The 10,164-nt window shown below is 41.9% G+C and overlaps 1 protein-coding gene across 2 annotated transcripts in view; it reads left to right on the top strand.

Annotated features, from left to right (window-relative positions):
- Nucleotides 1-10,164, top strand: part of csnk1g2b (casein kinase 1, gamma 2b) — a 38,433-nt gene that overhangs the window by 16,783 nt on the left and 11,486 nt on the right. The gene's annotated exons all lie outside the window — the stretch shown is intronic.

A 10,164-nucleotide genomic window follows, 5' to 3' on the forward strand; every position in this document is an offset into this window, starting at 1 on the left:
GAGGAATAAAACCTGTGTGACTAGGGATTAAGAAAGAAGCAAGAAAGCATTTTCCGGAAGTTTCGAGTTCATCCAATTTAACTAAGGGGATGGTAGCTCAGGAGGTAGAGCTGGTGGTCTAGTGATCCAAAGGTTGCTGGTTCGATCCCAGGCTCCTCCTGCTAGCATGCTGTAGTGTCCTTGAGCAAGACACTTAACCCCTAATTGCTCCTGATGGCTGCGTCCGTCGGTGTTTGAACAATTGTAAGTCGCTTTGGATAAAAGCGTCTGCTAAATGACTAAATGTAAATGTAAATGTGACTAAGGAGACTTTCTCAATTTTTGTTTAACATCTTGAAAGGGGTCCTATTACAGTATAAAAAACCCTCACTTTTTCAGTGCTTGTGCACAGTACAGTACATGTCTCTGGTGGGCCTACTAACACACAAACTGAAATTAGACAACCCAGTTAGTTTTTTGTTATTTCAGTTTTTCTGCCTTGGCGTTAAAACGTGTGATGAACCAAGCCATTCCGATTTGCGACCCCTTCCTGTGTCACATGGGACCTCAGTAGAATAAGAACTGCCTCCCATCTGAAGAACTCCACCCATGGCAGGAGAATAACAAGTGCCGCCACAAAATGCGCTATTGGTTTCACAGACCAGCGCAGGAATTAATACCAACGGTCTGTAAAGAAACTGCAGACAAGGGAAATGTAAATATTTAGAAAATAATTCTGTTTCTTTCAAGAAAAAAAAGAATATGCAGTAGATAGACTGTAGGCTGTGGCGCACGATCCGCTGTGAGTTTCTCCAAACAAAACCAATAAAAAAATGCGTGTTTTTATTGTAAATGTATTTATTTCATTACATTTTATTTCCTGATGTTTACAAGAAACAAAAAATCCCCACGTTTGGTGTCGAGGTGTGGTGTCTCCCACAAGCTTGGAGCATGGCAACAAAAGTCGGACCAAACTTTTAAATGGTGGACTAATAAGGTGAAATCGGCGAACGTATACGGACTAAATACAACAGAACCCGGAAGTCACGCTCAAACCCTATTGGCTCAGAACTAGGGGCCTCAGGAGGTAGATGCCACCCCCTGAAACAAACTGTGGTAATCTGAGTGGTACTTTCAGCAGAAAATGTAAGACATGTTTTGGGGACCTCAGAGACTTAAATTCAATTGTAGAAAAGTGAGCATAATAGGTCCCTGGGGCTACTTTGCCTACCACACACCACCCAAGTGGCGTGTTCAGGGACCTCCGGCACAAAGACAGAAAATTTTAGAGAGTGGGCTAGTTGGAATTAGCCCAGGAGCAGATAGACATGTCATGACAGGGGCTCCTCTCCTGAGTGAGTGTGGGGATGGGGGTTTTACCTGCTGCTCGTTAGACCAACAACCGAGCAACAGGTACGCAGCCACACTGATCCTGGGTCTCCAAATTCCCTAGATCCAGCTCAGGTGTGGCTGCTCAAACCACACCATCCCCACACCACAGTGTGCCCTTCCGCTCTGCTGCAGCGTCTCGCTGTGAAATGTTAATGCAGGTGAACTGGAGGAGAAAACAAAAAAGTTTTCTTTCACATTTTTCTTGAGCACCAATTTTTTTCAATTGCCACAGTACATCTAAAGCATATTTCATTCTTGGTGTGACGCGAGGCAACTTCCTGATTCTTGTCTCTTATATTAGTGCAAATGTAGCCAGAAGAGCTGCGTTTATAAGGTGTAAAAGAGTCAACAACACTATAAAAAACCTGATTAAATGCACATGCACTATTTTCTTTTCCTTATAAAATATAGACTCTGACTACAATGGGAGCTTCCAGGTTTTGAAAAGGAGATTTAACGGAGGGGGGTTATTCTTGAAGTTTCTAAAGCCCCCTTTAGACTGTGTCTAAGCACAGTGAGAAGCTGCATCACAGGCTATGAACAATTGGCCTGATTTGTAAAAATGTCAAACCTATCATTTAAACTGTGGCTTTGGAGGCTTAACTTAGTGTGGGAGTCTACCCCACTGGTAGGGGTTTAGGGAGGGAGAGCGTCTTTCTGGCACTGGGGCGCCGACATGGCATGAGTTTTTTTCAACAAAAAGGTTTGCTGGCCAAAAACAGTAATGGCAGTCAGTCTGGGCGCAGGAGCCCCGTGCACCGATCCCCCTCTGCAAGACAGATTGGACCAATCAGCACCGCTCTGGTGCTAATTCGGCCGATTCGGGACAGCTGTGCAGCCTCGGGAAGGAAGCCATGCGGCCGTCTGCAGCCGCGGCTTAACCACGGCCTTTGATCCGCTACAAATCGTTTTGGCTTTTAATAACAATTCTTTACAAGGTGTTAGAGCTTAATGAGGTTAATATTTGCTCCTGATCTGGAGCCTTTTACGTGACTTCTGTGATGTAGGTGGCCCCAGATCATTATTAATTCCTGTTGCCCTGTCCAACCCTTTCATACAAAACGCCACACAAACGGATAAACCCACACAGTTATCACTGTATAAAGACTCTCGCACTTTATTTTAGATTGAATTTCACAAGGTGAGTTTGCTTTTCTTCTCACACTCACTGGAGGCCCTGAAAATCCTGGAGGGCTCCTGGTCACCATTTCAACCCAATCCTACAGTACCAGAGTCCTTTCCCAGCTGACAGCCCCGCCTCCCGCATGGCATCGTGCTCTGGGACATAGCTGTGACTCTGTGGCACTAGAACGGTGTCCCTGTAATCTGGCTAGCTGGCAGTCATGCAGGCTACAGCAGAGAGATTGGTTCAGAATCAGATGGTTGGGAGGGACAGGGGCTTGGATGTGTGTGTGTGTGTGTGGGTGTGTGTGTGTGTGTGTTACAAAGTACTTATTTCATTATTTATTGAGAACTGCTTGGCAGACATTTGATCAGTGTGCAGTCGAGAGCTGGAGTACACAAAGCCATAAACTGTTTCTCGCTCTATACCTATATAAGTGACAAATTAGATAAGGGAGAATCACACATGTAGAGAAAACACGGGCAGAAGGATATTGATAGATAACATTCGTATGTTTCTCACTTCATTGAGGAAGAAGCCTTTTCAATGTTGATATTTGTTAATATGGGGGTCTATTCAGTTTTAATAACACAGCCAAAGTCATGGTTACCTCTTGATTTAGCATCTTGTGGAGTTTGCTGTTTCCAACAGTGTAGACGAAATGAGGAATGGTCAAAGGAACAGTATTGTTTATGGGGGGTCACGATTCCCTAGATTCGATTTGACTTTCGATTTTAAGGTCACTTTCGATTTCAACATATGTATATTTTTCCGGCACTGACGGCTATGCCAATGTTGTGCTATCGAGTCTTGATTTGTAAATAAAAGAAACCTAATAGATAGATAATAATAGAATATGGATATATTTAAACAAAACACCTAAATAGTTAAGAACTTTATCAAAACTAGACTTTAGAATAATAAACAATAAGTTACTTATTACACTACTTTAGGTTACTCACCAAAATAAGCACAGAAAAAGTGATGCTATTTTTTCTGGAGGGGAACGCTGGTAGTAAAAGGCAAAAAAAAGTGTGATGTTTTCTACTTGTACTAAAACGCGATCGGCTCGGCCTTCAACTCTCGCCTTATGTGTCTGCACCAGTTTTATTTTCTCCAGGCAGTCAGAATACTTTGACCAAATACTTTTTGTACACAGATGCACCTGTAAATAAAGGTTGCAGCTACATTTAAATGAACTTCTACTCTATAGGGGTATTTATACAGTAGTTCCCATGATTTCAATTTAATTTATCAAGCATCTGAATAAAAATAAATTAAATACTGTTCTAAAGTAAAGTAAAAAAAACAGAATTATTATATATATCCCCACTGTTTTTATCTGATTCCATTTGATATATACATGTGTATATGACATAGATATATCACATACTTAAAATAATTCGGGCCTGATTATGTAATTCACTGAAGAGTAGTCCATAATGGCTTTTATGGCTCTGGGTTTGAGATCAGGAGTTTTTATGTGTAGTTTGTGTTTCAGTATGTTTTGTGTTTCAAGTTTTTTGTTATTTTATTACATTTTATTTGGTCTTTTCATATTTTTGAAAAAGGAACCCAAAAAAGCCAATGTATTTATATAGTGGAAAGAAAAACATGTGTAGGCCTATGTAAATACCGTATGTCTATGAATGTGTTACACAAGGAAGTGTAAGTGCTCCCTACCATCTGTGCACCCTCTTCCATTTTGTGTGTGTGTGTGTGTTTCGTGCTGGTGTTGTATAGTGACCTACACCTGCTAGCTTTACAGGCTGCCTGTGCCAGAGCAGCCCTCTACTGTTAATACAGAGCTGGGGTATTAGGGCTGTCATGAGCTATTTATAAATGGCCTTCTCCAAGCAGTTGGACCATTATCGTATATCTTCTCAGATTGCTTTCTCCCTGAAATGCTGGTGGCCCCGGCTAGAAAATTTGGTGAGATTCTCTGTCAATGCATTTCTTAAAGGGGAGTCCAGTCCTACGTGTCGGCTGTCTTATTTTGATCAGTCACCCGCTACAAGTTATTCCTCTCACAAACTGTGTGCCGCACACACAAACATGCAGAAGCCGCCTTCAGTGCCTCTGTCATTTCCTCTGTGATTTCAGCTGTGGTCTCCTGTCAGTATTTCTTTTCTGTGAAGTCGATGTTTCTGTGTTTTTCCCGGGGTGTGTTAAACACATCCTGACCATCACTATAGCCACTGGGAACGCTAATGGCCTTCAGCTTCACTTTTACTAATCCAGCTCAAGACTACCAAAAATGGTACTCTTGCACTTTCATTAGCTTAGCTATCCAGAATTGGAACCATAGTGTTGTTCACCTTAAACAATGAAGAGGTCATGTGCTGTCCTCTGAAGGGTGGCTGGCTGCTGCTGTTTGGTTTTGTGTCAGGGCGGTCTACTGGACTATGTTGGAGTAGGTGCATTTCTATAGAATAAGTCGATTTCAATTGCCAACATGGGGCGGGGTAGAGTGTCTGATAAAGTGATAACTTTGTCATTAGTTTACCTCATTATTTGACAATTGGCCCTGTCTAATATGAACGTCCGACCGATTGTAACTTGTGTATGTATGAAAGAAAATATGGAAAAGGATAATAGGTCCCCACCGCTCCTGGCCTGTCCCCCGGAGGAAGGACAAGCCTCAATAGGGGGGGAAAAATGCAGAAAATACATTTGTCTGTCTGTATGTCTGTCTGTCGTAGCTGCACATAAAGAAAGACGTAATGTCCTCTAGTGCAGAGGTTCCCAACCACCGGCTCACAGACTGTGCTGGGCTGCAGGGCATTCACCACCGGGCTGTGAGAACGCGGGCAGAATTTCTTCAGGCGCCATCTGCGATCCGCTCCACAGTGGAGCAGCAGCAGGAAACAGAGTAAATTAAATACATCTAGAGTTTTTATTTGCTCTTTTTGGAGAAAAGATCGCTCTGATCAGAGCTGTGGAATTGTGTGAACACCTCCCTGCTGTTCCAAATTTGAGTATTAAAAATTGGATTATTAAAAATAATAAGGCATACAAATTCAAATGGGATAATATAGGAATATTTGCAGCCCTAATATCCACATTCCCTGAGGAGGATTCTTACTGGAATATTTCACTTGGGTCGAACATTTCTTTACTCATTAGAACCCAGATTAAGATAAGTGATTTGACATGGTAGCAATTCCAAGAATTTCATTTGAGCAGATAATATGCAAACTACATTTACAAGGCATATGTAAATAATCTCCACACTAGTCAAGATTAGAAGGGCAGTGGTCTTTTCTCTACCCATTACCAGTTCCAGTAATGGTGGGGGGGGGGTTACTACAGAGACATCATCCCCTATTTAATGGACCAGCGATCTATCAATTATTTAACTGGGTGAAGCAGCACATGCAATGAAGGATGCACAGATTTCCTGTGGCTTAGATTGTGTACGCTGTAGTCGCCTCTCAAAAATAATGATGATTTCATCAATGATATAATGTCTCTATACGCCTGTTAATCTGATGCATGAAGGCTTAGTTGTGGAAGCAATATATCATGTTAGTGATGGTATTAATACACTGCACAGGGTCATACATCATAAAACCATCAGTCATTGTTGGTACGGGTTACTTTAATTCTTTAAAATCCTCCGTCTTGAGAATTGTATTGGTCACTTGTATTATGGAATTTCATCAGAAGCATTGTAGCGTAGCATGCGGCAACAAAAAATAAATGGGCACAATGAAGTAGTATTAAAAGTACAGGTTTAAATGGAGACATTTTTCTGATATATAAAATCGCCAAAGCTAGTAATATTGGTTGGGGTACGTTTCATAGATTACGAAAATCTCTGTGAATGTACCTATCACATATTAAAATATGCAACTGGGGATATTAATTTTTTCCTTCATTATTTATTGCTTTGGCTTTGTGCACCGGCACGGATGGGATGTCCTTTGGAGGAAGTCAGAAATACTCAGTGTGAGAGATTATGTAATGTAACTTTTATAGATTAATAGCCATGTTAGCTGCACAGGTCGTATTCCGTAGCTTTTGCCAAAAAACGTAATTCTCTAGCCATCTGGCTTTCAGCATGTTGGCCGTCACAATACAACTTTGCTGCTTCTTTGGCGTAACTTGACAAATGTACTGCTTACACACTACCAGACATAAAGAGACATTAGTGTCACTTTGTAAGCAAGACAGAAATGTGACACATTAAATGTTCAGGCTTTAATATCACATTTTGTGGTGTTTCTGTCCTATAGTTTAGTTCTAAATCCAGCACAAGCCTGAATGGCTGTCTAACGGGTCTGAAGTAGAAGTAACAGTCTCCAAAGTTTTGGATTTAGTGGAAGTAATTTCTCATCATCTTCTTGCGCCCACCACTACCCCCTTGCTCTCCACTCCACACTCTAAATCTTTAATGCACACAAACCCTGACATTTCTTCCCCTGTTCCTCCACTGTTCATCTGCTCACCCTTAACATTGATATTTCATTGTGGTGGGACATTGTCTTGTGCTCCCCCTCAGCCTTTCCGCAAAGGACTGACTTGGAGATACAATGTGCTGTATTGTCTCATGACATATTCCACTCTTGAAGGAGAGCAGGCCGTAGAGGGGTTGGCTTATCGTGAAAGGCAGCAAAATATGCATCCGTAGCTGTTTGTGCCCATACTGCTGAACTTACAATTATGAGCTATATTTAATCCCATGAGTTACAATAAACAGTTGTTGCTCTGGGAGAGGAAAACAAGCTGCAATGAGATGGTTTCATTAAGTTTGGTTGAAATTTGGTGAAATTGCCGTGTCTCGGATACAGAGGTGATCTGTGATGATGGTGAGCACTGACCGCCTTTTTCCCTGAGAGGATGGATGGATGGAATGATGCTGGCAATACAATCTGGTTTCCTGTTGGCATTTTTAAACTGTAAGCTATTTTCTGTTACAGTGGAAGGCATGCAGGTATCCTAAAATTATTTTTGTCAGAATAATAAAAAAAAAAAAGTCCTGGATCCTGATTGGTAAAGAGTGATTGCTTGACAGCACTAAGGCAACCTGCGTGGGTTCTACATGTTTTCTGATGGCTGATTTCTGTTTTTATACGATAGGTCTTGCAGTGTTACAGCCCACTGTACTGCTGCTTCGGGTTCACATTCTCCAGTGGGAGAGCATCGTCGTATAAAGTGCATTTTTTCCCCTTACAAATGTGTCTGCTCCGAATGTCCTCCAGATCTTGGCTCATGTTTGAGTCAGCCTCCCTTGTGATCTCTTGTTTGGGGTCTTGTCTGTCAGGGGCGTCATTACCAGGCAAATTCTGCAGCCTTGGATGCAGACGAGTGTGGGTGTTTCTATGTGTGCCCGGCAAATGCAGGCATGCATGTGCACAGTTTACCCTATTTCCCTCCGGGACTGATCATGTAAATCCAGCTATAATCTCTCCGCCCCTTGGCTAGCAGCTGGGATACGTTCATAGCGACACTGAGCACTTGCCCACACTGTTCCGCACACACTGACCGTCTTTCTCACACACACACACACACACACACACACACACACACACACACACTCACTCACTCACTCACTCACTCACTCACTCACTCACTCACTCACTCACTCACACCCTTAATCTTTTTGAGTTACTTAGTCACCTACCTACATTTTAATCACCCACTCATATTTACTCTCTCACACGCACATTGACAAACTATCACTTCATGGTCCGCTGGGGCACTGATGTTGCGTTAGTGTGCCCTAAGGGCAGACAGCCTGCATGGAACGGAGTGCCTTGGGCACCGATGCTGGTAGGCTCTAGGGAGCAGAGCTTTTGGCTTATTTCAGGTGTCCTAATGTGTGGTGTCTTGGTTCATATAAATGTTCCCGAAATTATTTATTTAGTAGCATGGAGAGGTGTGTCCCCTCTGTCCTGACAGTGGGGACACAGTTTTTTTTGGAATCGGAACAGTCCCTTAACTCAGTTGTGTTTTAAAAAAAAAAATATATATATATATAATAATAATAATTCTGCACTTACACCGTTTCAATGATTGTGATTTTTCAATCACAATCGATGGAGTCGATCGCCGATAGATGATGTCATCTTAAATATGGCCAAGCCTACCATACACCTGCTTTAAGGCTACCTCTTTGTTTGGTAAACATGAGTTTCCATCAACACATTTCAAGTTGCAAAGAAAAATATAACTTTTTCCACTAGAAGCACTGGTACTCCCGACTAAAAGTTTTTAGGAGCACCAGCACAAATTTGAGGAGCACCACTGAAATCGACATGGTTGCGCTTAATTATATATGTATTACTGATAAATGCTTTGGTAATAAATAGACAATTTATATAAATAACAATGTGCTGTTTTATTTAAAAGGGAAGTCACAATTTTAAAGTAGTGCTTCAACAGAAAAAAATCAAGTTAAATTGTGCTTTTTTTCTTTTTTTTTTTTTTTAAAACAGACACCAAATAATAAATTGACAAATGTAAACATAAGGTATGTGGTCAGTACTTACTGTCATTAACAACCATGATCAGAGCCTCAGCTCTCCATCTCTCTCTGTAGCCCCTTTCCCATTTCCATTGAAAGCTGTAAATCTAATATCAATGTTTCACATTGGCATCATGTGGGAATGGGATCCAGTCTCGATGTCCCGTAAAAGTCGTTCAATAAATTTTCCCCCACTTCGACCAAGTATAATTTCTGGAAAATTGCCGGTATGGCTCTTAATGGAAGTGTGTCGGAATGGAAGCAGTAACATTGCGGTAAAGAAGGGGAGGAGCCATATCCAAATAAAGCATTAATAGTGTGTTTTTACAAATATTTATTTTGTACAAATTTTGTACAAAATAGATATAGAGTCGTGGAGCTCGGAATCATCATCATTCTCCAGAGGGTGTCGGACTGGTTAAAAATGATCACACTGATTTAATAACATTGGGTTAGGGTTATTGTGTCTGGGGACAGGGGAGACAGGGAGCGAAGAGTTGGTCTATAAACAAAACAGGCTCTGTTAACCGGTCTCACGTGATATTAGACACCTCTCACGTGACCAGTACGTAATGTATCTGTAACAGTCATCTATGTGGGAACAGACTCCATATGGAACTTTTCCGTAAAGGAGGCCATTGTGGGAATGACTACCTACCGCATTTGCTGGATATTTTTTAAACCAGAAATGTTATTGATTCAATACGGACACTCTCTTTCACCGACACACAGGCTGGTGTGGAGAGGGGAGCAATTTGGGCACCTGTCTCCCTTGCTGACGTTACTGATGATGCGCTCAGGGTGCCCACGCCACAACAGTGTTTCTAATTTAGATGTAGGTTATTTGATTTTACGTCTCCTTATGGAACGAAAGAAGCACTGTGCGTAACGGGGCCGCTTTTCTCCATGACTGAAAAAAAAAAAAAAAACGGACAGCATATTTGCATGGTTGTGCTGGTGCTCCTGGTTATAAAAATATAGTGGCACTGTCTCCAAAAACGGCCGCTAAATGCAACTAAATGGTCGCAGTCTGGAGCCCTGCAGTTAATTGTAGAGAGTGGTACGATGTAACAAGCAGATGGACACACGTGATGACAGAGGCACCCCCCGTGTGTGTATGTGGGGATGGGTAATTTACCTGTTGCTCGTTGATTGCTCTGACGAACAACAGGCATACAGCCACCTCTGATCCCGGGCCCGA

The sequence above is a fragment of the Zeus faber genome (assembly GCF_960531495.2).
Source record: "Zeus faber genome assembly, chromosome: 1".
NCBI lineage: Eukaryota > Metazoa > Chordata > Actinopteri > Zeiformes > Zeidae > Zeus > Zeus faber.